Genomic DNA, 17,114 nt, shown 5'->3' with positions numbered 1-17,114 from the left:
AATGGCATTGCAAAAGGAAATTATACTTAGTTGTCCTTTGTCAATATCTCAAATAAAAGTATATTTTATTTTTTAAAGCTTTATAAATGTATTGAATTTGCTAGTCAATTTTTTTCTTATTCTGGTTAAATATTGCTTTTTTGGGTAGGCAGCATTTAATAGTGATAAAGATAGAAATGTGTATTTAGAGATGAGCTTTTGTTCATTTTAAGTGTTAAAGTAGTATTTCTCAAAGTGTTATGAAAAAGTTACATTGAAATAATCCAGAATGCTTATTGAAAAGTTTCCTGGAACATACCCTCAGTTATGCTGAACGTAAATCTCTGGAGGGACTTGGATTCTGCATGCATAATAAAGTTGCTTAAGTGATATGGATGCACTTAAAATCTAAGACTTACTCTTAGCGTGTACATGGTCACCCTAGAAGTAATACCAGTGGGTGGTCTGTTGTTTTTCTCCCCCTAGAGTGTGGAGCCAGTTCCACAAAAATGCTACTCCCTGCAAGTCTAGTTACAGACTATCAGCGTAAACACCTGCACCCCAGATGGGCACATCTGTACAGCTTGTTGGCTGATCCCACTTTGGCATAAGTTCATGCACCACTGGCTTAATTTAGAGTGAATTTAAAGGATGATGAGGATTTCACACTGAAGTCTTAAACACATCACAACCATTTTTCTTTTTCTTTTGTTCTTTTCTTTTTTCTTCTCTATTTTAACTTTGATTTGAGGTGATTTTCATTTTCCTGATCAAGAATTGAAGATACAGAAAATACCTATAAATAAATAACCCACTTATTTTAAGACATTGCTCTGTGAGAATGTTTATCATTTTATATAGAAATCTTTAAGAAGGTGATATTGTCTTTTTGCAGTAACTTTAAAAAATGAATTAATCAAATGTTCCTCCCCATGCTCCAGGAAGTTATAAAATCTTTTAAGGTTCATTAATTCCTTAATGTAAAAATATGTGTATCTTTTTTGGGGGGAGGGGTCACAGCCGGCAGCACTCAGGGGTTACTCCTGGCTCTATGCTCAGAAATTGCTTCTGGCGATTTCTCGGGGGACCATATGGGATGCCGGGATTCGAACCACCGACCTTCTGAATGCAAAGCAAACGCCTTACCTCCATGCTATCTGCTAAAAATTAACTGCTAAAAATAAAAGACCAGGAAAAGATCACACAGTAATTAAACTAGGCAAGCATGAGTTAATTAGTTTTCTTTTATTTTTCCCTCCACAGTACTTTCCCAAATTATATTCTCCCTCCTTGTCCCCTGCCCTCTCTCTTGACCTGGTGATTGATACTCTACTGCTAGACTGAAGAAAATGGCAATAATCTATCTATTGGAATCAAGGATACAGAAACACCATTAGGAAAGGGGTAAAAGTCACAGTTCCTTAAAATAAAGGAGTTGTGTGCACTTTATTTAGTTCTTAGAAAGAACCTCCCTACTGATTGAATACAAAGCGAACATAAGACTTTTCTTTAAGTGTGGTGCCAGGAATCAAATTCAGGGTCTGAAACATGCTGTCTACCCTATATGCTGTCTCCTCCAACCATAAACCATTTGGACAATGACAGATGCTTCAGATAAGAAGTTAGAAAGGCTTTCTTACACTCTGAAAGTGTTCTCCAAAGGGTTGTACTGTATTGTTTTACTGGATAGTATCACAGAGCCCTACAAGGCAGTAGGCCAACTGGATAAATGGAGGCATATGAAACCTTTGACTTTACTCAAGGCTACACAGTGGCAGAATGGGAGGCCAGGTAGTCTGGCTCCTAACTTCATGCTGCTTACCTCTTTCCTCCGGTATTGCTGGAGGAAGCAGTGTGTGGTAAAGAACCATTTGTCAGGGTTAGTGAATCTGACAAAAAGAAGAGAGAAAGCAGGAGAGCATATACTGAGCCTTAGCCTAAATCTGGATTGCATAAAAAGACTTCCATTTATACCACCATAAGGTTAAATCTTTAGTTTGCTGAAAAATGTGCAACTGATGAGACTCAAATTGTTTGCATGATATCTGGGCTGCTGCACAGTGTTGCTTTAAAGCTCAGAAAAATGTGCTGAAGAAAGCCGAATAAATGTGAAATATCCACCAAATCTGTCTGCTGTTAAAAGTCAATGGGATACGGTTATTTGGTTTATCTCCCCTCCTTGTTAAAAAAAAAAAATTAAAAACGCTGAGCCTTTTACAGTCTCTTGGAAAATGCCTCTTAAAAGAGGTAAAATCTGCCACTGACCTTTGGTTCTCTTCACTGGACTGACTAGGTCTTCAGGGTGGCATGCACACTTCTCTCATTTTTCCTTCACTCCCAGCAATAAGCGCCCTCTATGGGGAGTTTGTTTTAGGTCTGAGATTGTGACCAAATTAGCCACTCTCATAGAAGGGAGGTTTAAGCTGACTTTGCAACCTTCGCAACAGATACAGCAATAGAGCCACAGCAGGATTTTCCTGTTTAGGATCCTTTTATTCCCGCCACAGCGAAACCACTCAGAAATCTGTCCTGTGCATGCCAGGTGTGGCGGGAGGAAGTAATGCCAGGTTGTCACTGTGGTCCTTGAAGTTCTCATCAAAGGGCTTTATTATCCTCCCAGCAGATTGTGGAATATGCATCTGCTCAGATCTGGCACACATGTGGTTTTGCCTGGTTCCTTAGCTGGGGATGGGAGTGTCTACGAGGCATATGCTCTTACAATAATTTTGAGATTTAATACTGGCATCCCTTTATTATTTTCCCCCCAGAACTTTGTTGCCTCCTTTCTCAAATTTTAAATACTTTTCTCTCTCGTTTTCTATTCCATGAAAATGCAGGCATCCTTTCCAGTAGAAAACAATCTTTAGGGATGAGAGTGAGATTCCATTGTTCAATTTAGTCATCAGAGTTGTGACTATTAGTTTTCATCCATGTGAGAAAGCTTGCAACGGAACTAATTGAATCACTTGTAGATCACAAGATCTTATGAGGAATTAATGAAGTGGTGCGTGGAAAAACAAAAAGCTCAATACTAAGCCTAAGAAAGATGTTAAAAAATGGGGCCGGAGAGATAGCATGGAGGTAAGGTGTTCGAATGCAGAAATTCAGTGGTTCAAATCCTGGCATCCCATATGGTCCCCTGAGCCTGCCAGAAGCGATTTCTGAGCATAGAACCAGGAGTAACCCCTGAGTGCTGCCGGGTGTGACCCCCCACCCAAAAAAAGGAAGGTGCTAAAAGAATGTTAGTTTTTCTTTTTTCTTTCTTTTTTTTTTTTTTTTTTTTGGGTCACACCCGGCAGTGCTCAGGGGTTATTCCTGGCTCCGTGCTCAGAAATTGCTCCTGGCAGGCACAGGGGACCATATGGGACGCCGGGATTCAAACCGATGACCTTCTGCATGAAAGGCAAACGCCTTACCTCCATGCTATCTCTCCGGCCCCATGTTAGTTTTTCTTATCTTTTTCTTTCGTGTCTTAAGAGAATCGAAGGGTTTGTTTTTGGTTATTTCTTGATAAAGAGAACAAAATGCCATTGAAATAAAGTTTAGATTTGACTTAAAGACAAATATATGCAGCAGCTGAGAAATATAAATTTAAAATTGCAATGTGGTGCTATGCTAAATCGCTTTCTGACACAAATACATTTTTTTCTTTTTTGTTGTTTCTCTCTTTTTTGAGAGTGGAGAGAGGAGAGAGATAGAGAGGAGAGAAAGAGGGAGGAAAAAAGAGAGGAGTGGGGTCAGAGAGAAAGCACAGCAGTGGTGTCTTTGCCTTGCACGCAGCTGATCCAAGAGGACCTGGGTTTGATTCCTGGCAACCCATATGGCCCCCAGAACATGCCAGGAGCAACTTCTGAGCACAGAGTTAGAAGTAACCCATGAGCACAGTCCTGTGTGACCCAAAAACTGGGGAAAAAAAGAAAGAGAGGAGAAAAAAAAGAAAACAGATAAAAAGGGGAGGGATATTGAGGGAGAGAGAGAAAGAGAGAAAGAGGAAGAGAAAGAAAGAGGAAGGGAGCCAGAGGGAAGTAGGAAAAGAGAGTAGGAGGAAAGAGAGAGAGAAATACGTTTTTGGCTTCAAATAATTGTTTCACCCTGTTTTAATAAAAATGTCATAAAATTCACAATAATTATTTAATGAAATAAAGTATTGCAAAGATAGCAAATGAGGTTTGTTCAATTCTGACTATGGACTTAAGTAGAAATTTTTTTTCTCCATCTTAGACTGAAAGAGTCTTACAAGAATTTATTCTAAGAACTAAAATGTTCTAAACCCAAAGGACCGAACTGATAGTGCAGAAGTGGACTGATAAGTACACTTGCCTAGCAAGTGGCCAAACTGGTTTCTATTTCTGGTACCACATTTGCTCCCTGAAAAGTCTCCAAGTTACCTATAATATTTTATATCTTGTTTTGATGATAGGATACTTTTAGGTCTGAGAAACACAAATGCTACTGGGATTTGTAAGAATAATAGGCTCTTCATCACACCATCATTGATCTTTGTAATGATTCCTTGTATTGAGTAATTCCCACATCTTTCTCTCATTTCTAACTCCAACTTCTGGAACACTTGAAGGTAGTACCTGCTGAAACCAAAGTAGAAACCAAAGACTTAGCTGTGTGAACAAAAGTAAAATAATCCAACTTCATATTCAGTTGCTTAGTTATTGGCTTCTATAGCAAAAAGGAGAGAAAGCATTTACACAAAATATATTTTAAAACTGGGTGTGAAAGGATAGAGAGAACTCAAAGGGTGGAGCACATGTCTCATTACTGGAGTGTAAATTCCATCTCTATCACTATATGATCACTCAAAACTGGAAGGGCAACCTCGAAGCATAGCATTGCCAGCAGGACTGAGAAATTCTTTGAGTTGTCCACTGAAACTAAACTTGAAATGGATATAGATATTGCTCAAATCAGACCTGTCTACCAAAGCAAGTAATTTTGGTTCATGGGTCATGATCTCTGCTCCAGTCTCATGACATATTGAAGTAATGGCAGTGGACTCATCCCTTCTCTCTAGAATAATACCCACATAGACCTACTACGTTTACAAAGGTCCAGTGGCTGTCACTGAGGTAGCACAGATAGAACAAATGGACTTGAGCTCATCTGTCACTTAGAGACAGTTGGTGGAGAATGACTGCACAATTGTGCTCAGATCAATTCTGTATGTTTGGGCTCCTCAGAATATTATTATCAATTGGAAATATTTGAAATAGGTCTGAACTGAGCTGTGTGGTGGCCCCTACAATGGATTTTTGCAGGCAGGATGGACAGGGCCTCCTTTTCCTTCTCACTGGAGCTCTTCATCTAGAACCTCAAACAAGTTTCCAAATTTGATTCTGTTCAAGATCCAAAGATTCAGGTTTGGCACAAATCTCACCCAATGCAATTGTTCATTTTTCCACTTGGGGTAAGTTTTGCATAGATAGTAAAGTATTAGGCAGTATTTCAGAACTAATGCACCTTATGAAATGTTCAAATGAGATACCTATTATTGTTTGGATGCTGAAATGAAAGGCCAATATACTCTGCTTTAGAAAAATCTAAGTGCTCACTGATTGCCCTTTCACTAATCTTTAAAACTCTTATTTTTCCCCTTTCACAGAGAAATCTGGGCTTAGAAGAGGCATTTAGAAATTGACCAGGATGAGAGACAATATCAAATCTTAGAATCCTGCCTACAGATGAACCAGTGCCACGTGCAGCTGTGATATTAAACAAATGGTGTTTCTTGAAAACGTAATGGTTGTGAGGCAGTCAGCAGCTGTTAAAATTGGATAATCATTGTTCAGTGTCCAGAGGGAAGGGAATTTTAACCATCAGTCTCTCCAACTTGATATTTAATTACCCTCAAAAAGAAGACAAATATGAAATTTCCCTCCAGAATTCCTCATGAGTCATACCCACAGTTTTACAAAACAAGTTTATTGCATTTGTCTCAGCCATAGCTATGTCTACAAGGAAGGTAGTAAGTAAGCCCATGGTTTCTTTTAGAGGGTATGGGTTTAACCAGCTCTAGAGCTAGTTATTTTATTAATACTTTTTTTTAAGAATAAATAAAATTATTTTTAAATAAAAATTTAAAAAAATGTACTAAGAACTTTTAGAATTAATTCAGATATATTCAATTGGAACCTTTCTTTTCTTTTCAGAGAATAGGGTATGAAAGGTATGAAAGGGCTAAAGATAAAAATCAAAGAGGATAAAAGAAGATTGAGACAGAGATTCTAGTTACAGATTGCTTCAGGGAGAATTGTTTTTAAGTACTTGATAGTGTATGCAAATTTTTGCAAGTCTGATTCAGAGAAAGTGGCTTGAATAAGAATAGCCAAATTTAGCTTTAATTTTAGAAGCCAAGAAGTATGAATACTAACTAAAGAGAAGATAAAACACTTCACTAGTTGTGTGGATATACTCTTGGTCTTAGCAATATGATGATCAGCTCTGGAACCAAGGAGGGACCATGCCAGCCAAGGCAAGCAGGATTTTTCTTAGGAATAGATGATATATGACTGCTCCCTTCCTTCTCTGCTGTTGGAGAACAGCTGGCACACCCTGGTGAGGCCTGACAGTGAATGATAGCCCAAGGACAAGGCACCAGCTGAAAGCCAGCTTGGCTGCAAATTAGAGTATAATGTCAGAATGGGCTCTGCTGAGAAGCTATTTGCATCAGAGCCCACCAACAATGTACTTTCTATGTAGTAGGCATTTGTAAGCCAACGAAAGGAAAATGACTGCATCTCTAAATAATTTAGGAGAAGATTCACTAGAAAAGATAGGGAATTTATAGTATTTATTTTTTAGGCTATGCTATATATATAATATAACATAGTCATTTTGCACCCACAAAAAGTGATTTGTCTCAAGCCAACTCCACCTACATTATTACTAGTTGTCACTTAATCTGTATTTCCAGGAATACTGCTCACTCTATTATAGAACAATAGAAACACAAAGCTTAGAAATATATTCCATTAGATTCTATTTATAGTGCTTAAGTATGCTTTTCCAAAGATTGAATTATTGTGGCTTTTGTATTAATATCCAGATATTTTATATCTGTGTGCATTCATATAAATATATGATACAGTTAAATATATGTTTTTTTCCAGACACTCCACCACCCCTAAATATATGTTTAAAGAAATAGACACATCACTGAAACTTGGAAAAACTCTGATAATGTGAGACAGAAGAGACATTCAATAAGAACAAAAAAGAAATTCTATGATAATGGAAAGAAAAATCGCTGACAAAAGTAGTTCGAATGAAGAGAAAACATAAGTCATGAAATAAACATACTCAACATAGAGGTTCATAACATATTTCAGCTACAAGCAAAACAATGTATTGGGCATAAGAAGAACATGTTAAATAGTATTGTATTATTAACACAAACATGAAGATCTTTTAGAAGGGTATATAGACATCTAGTGAATTTTTAGTGTTGGTATGTTCACTTTTGTGTTGGTATGTTTTCTTCTACCTGATGCTGTACTTAGCAGGGATAAAAATTATACACTTTATGATTGCTGTTGTTCAAAAAAAAATCACACAAGAAGTACTTGTAATTCCAGTACTATCCAGTACAAGAAGTTCTGGATAAGGATAGTTTTAAATGATTGATATTTTATTTAAGATTTATAATCTACCGGATCTTAGCCAAGTTCTTCATTTTCCACTTTTCCTACTTATTCCTCTTTTCTGACTCACCATTGTCTCATGAATACAATCGAATTACATTCTCTTCTCTTCTTTGCCTTCTTTGATTTTTTTTTATACTCTTTTATACTTTAGCACCTGTTTATCTCCCACATACCCCATGAGGTCTCATTGTTCTGCTCTGGGAGATTTTCATTACTTCTGTGTAAGCTGAGACACGTACTGCTCATCTTCCACTGATGATTTCACTTGTCTAAGACTTACTTCCTTGCTTTGTATCCACAGTTTTTCATCAGAAGGAGCCAGACTTCAAAACGTGTTATATGTCATAACTTTCTTTTACTAACTATACAGACAATGCTTCATAGATAGAACTATGCCTGTTGAGACCAGTTATGGGAAGGAGGACTCAATCTCTTTGGTTGCTGTGAGACAGACAGGATCTTAGAGCGTTGCACATTGGTGGGCACCTAGATCAGAAGGCTTCCTTGGAATGGGGGCTACCTTCACCATCTGTAGGGGTTCATGTTTGTGGAGATTTGATGAAGCCAGAAACTGAGGCAGGGAGGGCCCAGATCTAGTAAGGATCACATGCTTTTTGCTAAGCTTTCCATTTATTTCCGATTTCAGCAGCTGTAGTCTCAGAGTCTACATCTTGAAACTAGATGGGTTCTTTTATGTGGTTACACCTTCAGCTGTTCTTCCTCCAGAGCAGAATTTCTCAACCAGGGGCCATATGGTTCCCTGTGAGCCTCTGGGATATTTCAAGTAGGCTATAGGTGAAAATCATATAAACGGGGGAAGGAAACAACCTGAGACAAGGGCCAACTGGTAAGAAAATAGTGAATTAGAAAGCTGGTCCATATTGTAGCTTAAATCTCTTCCTTTGTTACTTTCTTAACTTTTTAGTAGACAATCTGATATAATAAAATGTTCCTCTATTTTTGTCTAGCATTTTTGTATGAGGCAGAATTTTTAGAACATGGAATACAAACAATAAAAAAATTTAGACCTCCCCACATTCCAGTAACTTTCTAATTTTTTTCTTGTGGTTAGTCAAAAATACTATTATGCAAGTTTGCATAGAGTTCAATGAAAAAGAAAGGAAAAATCATTCTTATTGTTGTCAATTAAAAAAAAATCAAACAAAATGCTATGAAAGAAAGTTTCAACTTCTCTGCCCTTATGAACTCTATTTGGGAAGAAGGAAGAATATTTAACCACTCATACAATTGTAGATTACTTTTGTATAGTTAAGCCAAGATGCATCATTCTTTAAGCTTGTTTTCTTAAAAAAAATCTGTGTATTGGAAGAATAATAAAAGGTAAGATTCAAGATCTATTTCAGTGTGATAGGATTGTTCTATGTGGTGATAGCTTACTAATAGCTTTATTATTAAACTATGTAATCAAAAGAAAGCACCAGAGCTTAGTCAGAACTTAGAGGGATCCTCTTTCAGCATGTAACCAAACCACTGTGTAGAAACAAGTAATTAAAAGGACACAAAGCCCGTAATCAATTGTGCACGGGTTATCTTTGATTGCTCTTGCAAAGGACAAATTGCACATGAGCCTCTTTCGAGATTGCAGAAAGAAGTCCTATTATTTTCTTTTGGAAATCATTTCTCGGCAAAGACAAGGACATCCCTATTCCACATCTCTTGGTTTAATTAAAAGGACATAAACATCAGATGATGTTGCAGCATATTGAATGCTTCCCTGTCAGTGCAGTGAAGTGAAAGAACAGCAGAAAGGGGAAGTCGGGTGTGGGGGTGGGGAAGCCTTGGAAACATTTCTTTTCCATAAAGACGGGTCTTTTTTTTTTTTTTTTTTTTTGTCTCCTCTCTGACCATCTGTTTTCTCATGGTGAAAAGCCCCATTGCTGGTATCCTGGCATAGCTCTGCATGTCTTTGTGCTTGAGGGACATTCAATCTTGCATCTGATACATGCTGATCTGTGACACTTCCTAACAAATGAGGCTTTGTTCAAACAAAGAGACTCCCTGATAGAAACTGTAAACTTGGAGCTTGATATCCTGTAGGAGAGGCGGGCTACGGCTGAGCTGGCACAGGAAATTCCCTCTGCAATGCAGCAGAGCCTGTGGAGGTCACACACCCCTGCACACATCTGCTCTTTCAGACCTTCTCTCTTCTCTCTTCTCTTCTAGAGCACAGCTGCATTGGGACCTGGCGAGAATGTGACCCAGCTCTGTTACAGAGGGAAGCACACTCTCAGTAATAATGACATTTCTTTGTAGGGTTCCTTCACTTCACAAAACACTTTCACAATCATTAATCCATTTGATACAATGACCTTATAAGATCCTATCCAAATGTGATCAGTTCATAGCCAAGAAGATTATTCGGTGACTACTGAAGCCAATTGCTTCCTTTCTCATCTGCTGCTTGCTTGCTCGCCTTCTCTTTTCTTCTCTTTTGCTACTCTGTCCGCCTTGAGTGAGGATTGCAACTTTACAATCCTTCAAATGTTCATATTTTTTCCTGACCCCTCACAACTTACTATTTAGACTGTTGAGTAGAAAATGAATATAGAGTTGCCAAATCATGATTTGAAGAAAGTGGCAAAGTAGAAGCCAGTGGAGAAAAGTACTCCTTGCTCTTTCAGTTATTGCTAGAATGCAGAATATAATCAAGGATCCTCAGGGGAACAGAAAGCAACTTTTACCTCCTCTTAGAAGGGGTTTCTGCTTTTTCTTGGCAAATTTCTCAACACTATTAAAGACCTAACTGAGAGATTGAATCTCATATACATTTAATGAAGTTAATTGGGACTTCTTTTCTGTTTTTCCCCCCATGTTGCTTGCAGCTCGCCATTTTTTTCTGTACCCAGTACATTGTAGTAGTTTGTCAATGTAGTGGTTTGTTTATGTATCTATCTCTCCAATCAAGCTGTGGATCACAGGCCTCAGTTGATGGATTTATTATTATTCATCTTTTCTATTTCCAGCATTTCATGAAGTGTCTGGACGTTAACAGCTCTCTGTAAAAGTATACTGAATAAATATATTCTTTTGCTTAACCACCAATACAGTTGGGCAGGAAGAAACAGGTATATAATATAAAATAGACAAAACTGACTACACATGGATCTATAAATTTTTTCTTGGCCTGTACCCATTATATGGCTAGCTGCTTTTTACCACTTGAACAACATGCAATAGACTGTAACTCAGAAATGATCTTAGACACAGTTCCTCCATTTCTGGGTCAGTACTCTTCACAAAGAAGCTTGAATTGCAGAAAACAAAACTTCCAAAAAATTAGTCTCTGATTACTTGCTTGACTTATTAGTAAGCAGAAAAGTAGTTGGCTCAATGAAGCTTTAAAGTGGCAAGACAGAACTGTTGTCTTGGGGACCATTTTCACATGAAAATTTTTTGATGGAGGAACAGTGAGCTACAGAAAGGAGAGAAATTACATAGAGTTTCAACCTCACTTTTCAACTGGTATAGTTAGCCACTCACAAGTTCTTTTAACATTCTCTAAATGTGATTTTTCTACCTATGAAATAAAAATATAGTACTCTCATGCCTCAGTGAGATTTTTATGACTATTAACTCATATGATTGTAAAATATTTTGGGCACATATAATACTATATAAAATAATTAATGTTTATAATTTTGAAGCTGGAGAGACTTTCCAAAGTTATAGTGTGAAGTAAGATATATTACACTGCATATGTAAAAGAAGGGCATGAACTCAATTTGTTTCTTTTCTAATCTCTTTTCTTTAAATGTTGTTAGATATATAAGAGAAAATGTATGGGTTAAAGTTTGGTAAAAAACTTGAATTTATTTGAAAAATCTTATAAAAAATAACAGCAATTATTAGTTAAAGTGACAGTGATTATTCTTGCCTTGTTACAGATATTTTGAGTGCTATGAAATAAAAGCTCTCATGGGTAAAATAAACCCTTTGACTTTTTATCATCTTATAGTTTATTCAAGTAATATCTAATAAATGACTACACATAATAGTTTAGGTTAAAATATACATATCTTGGTGCCAGGGAGATTTGCAGGTAAGGTGCTTGCCTTGCACACACAGACTCTGGTTTGATCTTTAGCATACAACATTATGCCCAGAATCCATCAGAAGTAATTCTAGAATACTGAGCCAGAGTAAGCACAGAACACAGCTAGATGTGTCTCCCCAACCAATAATATGTATTTTATATGCATATATTATATATTTATTATTATTTAAAGTGAGATAGCAAAAACTCAACTCTTGGTCAAGGCATCTGTAGTAGGGGGTGCAATTACTTGCATTTTCTTTTCTGTTTTCTTGACCCTATAATAGGTGCAGAAATGCCAGAAATAACATCAAAAGGTGGTGTGGGGAACAGGGAACAGAAGGTTTGAGACATACCCAATGGTGTTCAGTTGCTACTCACAGCCAGTCTGGTGCTCAGGGGATAATGTGTTACTGGGGTTTGACCTTGGATTGGAACGCAAGAAACTTAATCATTCCATCCCAAAAGGTATTTTTATAGATTACAACATGGAATAAAAGTTCATTGTCATAGAGATTTAGAAATAGTAGATTTAAAGTGGATCTACTATATATGACTATCTTTAAAGTAATATCTTAGGTGAAAAGAATGCTACCTTTTCATTTGAGTTATCTATTTTGTTATTATTATTATTATTTTATTTTGGGCCACACCCGGTGATGCTCAGGGGTTACTCCTGGCTATGTGCTTAGAAATCGCTTCTGACTTGGGGGGGGGACCATATGGGACACAGAGGGATCAAACTGCGGTCTGTTCTGGGTCAGCCTCATGCAAGGTAAATGACCTACCACTGCACCATCGCTCTGGCCCCCTGTTTGGTATTATTTTATCTGACACTACTGAGTCCCTATTCAGGATATGGCAGTGTTGTTAATATCACCAATAAACAGATGAGGATAACAATGTTCTGACAATTTAATGACCCACCAGGGCTAATATTTTTACTTGATACCAATAAGCTTGTCAGCATTTTTAAATCTGTTTATTGCCTATGTAAGGGGATTTAAACAAGATGATGGACTTATGGGAACACTTTTTTACAACATTAAAAATTATTTGTTTTAAGTTATTTTCCAGATGCCCTTTTTTCCCTTTTTCACTGTCAGCACTGATAGTCAATTCTTTATAACCTATAAGCACTAGCTCTCAATCTTGGTAGCACAGTAAAATCTCTTTGAGAGCTTAAAAAATACTGATATCTGGATTGAAACCTCAGAGCATCTAGTGTTACTGGTCTGAGATATTTTCTGGGCATTAAGTTGTTGATTGTCCTCAGTGACTCTATAGAGTGGCCATAGAGTGGAACTGAGGACCACAAGCTTTCCTTGGTCCAGTCCATTCTTCCAACTACTCCCTTACACTGACATTAATAACTATATAGTGACTGTATCCTCAATTCTGAAAGACTTTAGTTCATTTTTAGATATTTTTATTTGGGGGAAAGGAAGGCACCCTGGCAGTGCTGGGGGACTCAAGGTTTAGCCTTTTATGTGATCAGGAGCCACCAGTGAGGAGCCAACACAGTGGTGCATGTTGCTTCAGGTAGAAACATGCATCAGCCCAGGGCCAACAAGCATTAAGGTCTGTGTTCACTCTAGCCCTCTGAACCATATCTCCTTGCCATTATTAATTTTTTTCTGTTTTATTTTCTAATCTTGTTAAGGTGTTTCACCTGATATAGTTTGAAACTAACTAGACGTTGACTAGATAAATACTATAAAAATTCCACTACTAGATCAATAAATTCTCAGCAGTGCTTTGATCATTTTAATCATTTGTAAATGATCAAAATGACTACATTGTTATTTGATGTATCAATTTAAACTCTTCAGTACTTTTTCATCTCTTTTTTACATTCATAGTTTCAACTACTAACACTGTGACTTTTCCCCCCTGTATGCTATACTTATCAAATGGAATTATTTCTTTCTAATGTTTTATACCACCTCATCTCTGGGTCTCAGCTTTGTCTTTTTTCTTTATGGAGAGTGTCTTATGTCAGATTTAATGATTTCAATGTTATAGCTCTAAATTGCTGATAGATATGCCACTTTCTTATCACTTTCAGGATATTGAATCACTTTCAGGATAATTTTGTTTGTTGTTTTGGGGCTATACCCAGTAGTACTCTGGGCTTATTCCTGTCTCTGTGCTAGGAATCTTTCCAGGTAGGAATCAGAGGACCATATGTAGAGTCAGGGGTGAAAGTCGGTGGGTTGTTTTCAAGGAAAATGCCTTAATACCTGCTCTATGTCTTCATTCCAACTTTTTGGGGATCAATTTAGATAAGAATTTTTTCTGCTCTTTAAAATTTACTTCTGTGTTTTATAACTTATTTGATTTATGATTATTTATATATTTTAATTTACTTTACCATTTTCTTCCATTATGCTGAAAACTTTTTTTTTTTTTTTTTTTTTTTTTTTTTTTTTTTTTTGGTTTTTGGGCCACACCCGGTAACGCTCAGGGGTTACTCCTGGCTATGTGCTCAGAAGTTGCTCCTGGCTTGGGGGACCATATGGGACACCGGGGGATCGAACCGCGGTCCGTCCAAGGCTAGCGCAGGCAAGGCAGGCACCTTACCTTTAGCGCCACCGCCCGGCCCCTATGCTGAAAACTTTTTAGGCACCAAATAAAATATGAAAATAACTGAAAAGTCAAATATCCTGGAATTACATTTTAATTTTTAATTTAATTTAATTTAATTTTTTGGTTTTTGGGTCACACCCGGCAATGCTCAGGGGTTACTCTTGGCTCTATGCTCAGAAATCGCTCCTGGCAGGCTCGGGGGACCATATGGGATGCGGAGATTCAAACCAATGACCTTCTGCATGAAAGGCAAATGCTTTACCTCCATGCTATCTCTCCGGCCCCATTTTAATTTTTAATTTTATTTTTTTGATTTACATTTTAGTTTTACTTTTTACTAGATGTATGAATTCTACTATTTTTTTCTCCTGGCTTTTGTTCCTTTATCTTTTGCTTAGAAAAAAAAATGTGACTTCTTACAGGATTGTGGGACAAAGCAAATAAATTAATAATAGTGGCCTGCACACACAAAGGGTGAAAAACCTGTCAATTTTAGCTATTGTCAGACAATTGCTTGATGAAGACCTGGGCAGTATTTTGTACATCTTTGACACTTAAAATATTTGAATAGCTTTAATTCACTGTCACTATGTACCTTAAAGATAATTGCGAAAGACTTGTAATTTAAAAAAGAAAAAGATAAAGCAAATTTTAAAAATTAAAAAAAATATTTGTCAAGTGTACTAAAATCTTTTGAGTTTGAAAATATCTCAAACATCTGTATTTAAAGATTTTATTTTTGAACCCTGCTTGGTGGTGCTCAGGAATCATTCCTCTCAGAGGTCAGGGGATCACATGTGGAGCTGAGATCAAACCTTGGTGAGCTGAATGCAATGAAAGTGTTATATATGGTACTATCTCTTTGGTCTCAAGATTATAAATATTTGATAGCTTCATAAAGGAGCATGTGGGCCAAAGTGACCCAGTGTTTTGTTTGGAAAAAAAAAAGGAAAACATAATTTCTGACAGGCTTGGTATCTTGCATAGAGACTTCTCAGTCTCAGAGTAAGTGTTAGAGATTTCACTTCTGTGAAATGCCAAAGCTGTCAATCATAGTGATTTATTGCATACTCAATTACACAGATATTTTGCAAAATAGCTAAATATCCAGAAGCCACTGACATTTTTTAGCTCAAAACTGGTATGTGCTAAGAAGTTAAATAAGTAAATTATATATTCTGAGGGAAAGCTTCTCAATGTGAATTGCATTTAATAATGTACACTTCACAGGTCTTTGGAGGTACACTATAAATATGACTGTCGGATTTATGCAGTAAATATTTTAACACTGTACATCTTAACCTCATATGCATTTTTATCTCAGATCCCATAAAACTAAATTGACCTTTTGTTTCTCAGGCCAGAAAAACAAATAAAATGATCAGTTTTCTAATGTTAAGCATATCTGTTGGGCCAGTTTTCTCCCCACCATTGACTTTTGAAGTGTTTGAAGTGACTTTAAAAACATTAATAATTAATCTTTTCAAGGTGCTCTTTTCATGCAGGTGGTGAGGTGAAGGAAAAGGAGGTAAAACTTGATGATAAGATCCACTGTTCGGGCAAGCTGTGTGAAAAGAAGGCAATGAGGCATCACAAAAATGGGACACAGGGTTCTACATTTAATGTGCTCTTTGATTTAGGTTCTTTCCAAGAAAATTTTGTCACATAAGAGAGTTGTAAGAATCAAGAAAACAATAAACAACAATAAAAATAGATGTTCACACGTGGAGAAGAACTTGTGAAATTTTTGTTTTGTTCTGTTTTCATCACTCAAGTTTTTTCTTCCTGCTTTTGAGATTCTACCAGGTTGCACTGGGTATTATCGCCAACTCTGTGGTGGGTGTTTGAGAATCTTGCTAGTGTTTGAGAATCACTGAGGCCTTGAAAACTACACTTAGATTATTGAGCTATTTCTTTAGTACAGAAAATAATTTTCACTTTTTGCCCTTTGTCCAGGCTCTCTTTGTTAATGAATGTATGGATGGGAACTCTGAGATTATACATCAGTCGGGGGCACATGCTTAACCTGTAGCCAATCCTGGTTCAATTCTGCCATCATCTGGACCCCTGCACATCACTGGACAAAGCCCTGGCTGCCAGTAGCATTGCCAGGGTAGTATGCCAATGCTGTTTCTTCAGACCTTCACACTGAACCACTGTTCAGGCTGGCTGTAAATCTCAGATGGGGCCCTAGGTTAACACTTCTTGAGATCCCTATTCCAATTCACTAAAACTAGAAATGTATGCATTTAAGAAAATGATTGCTTTACATCAGAGAATGGCTAACAAATGCTAAATACTATAACCACTTCTCTATACTGCTCTGACACAGAAAATAAATACTTCTATAAAAACCAGTTGACTGGATGCTTTATTTTAAATTTTAGAACCATAACTAACTGGCTTGATGGCATTGTTCATTTTTATAGGTTATAGTATTCCCACTAAGAAAATAAGGTTAATAATAATAACCACTGATGTAGAGATATAATACAAAGGGTAGGATATTTGACTTGCACGCAGCTGATGTGGCTATGATCCCTAGAATCCCATATGGTTCCAAGCACTGTCAGGAGTATAATTACTGAGTATAGTCAGAAGGAACTCATGAGCATCTCTGAGTGTGACCTAAATCACCCACTCCCAAAATAATAGTAATCATTGCAGGATTATCTTGAGAATTACATAGTCATCTATGTGAATTACTTAATATGGCTCCTAACACTTTGAATATTTAACACTAATTTTATCTCCTTTCTTTCCTTTGATATGCATTTGGCAGATCAAAATTTTGTATATAACATATACATATTCAACTTCTCCCTGCTGGGCTCTGG

Source organism: Suncus etruscus, chromosome 2, assembly GCF_024139225.1.
Source record: "Suncus etruscus isolate mSunEtr1 chromosome 2, mSunEtr1.pri.cur, whole genome shotgun sequence".
Taxonomy (NCBI): Eukaryota; Metazoa; Chordata; class Mammalia; order Eulipotyphla; family Soricidae; genus Suncus; species Suncus etruscus.
The sequence above is the reverse complement of the archived record's forward strand: the minus strand, read 5'-3'. Positions refer to the sequence as shown.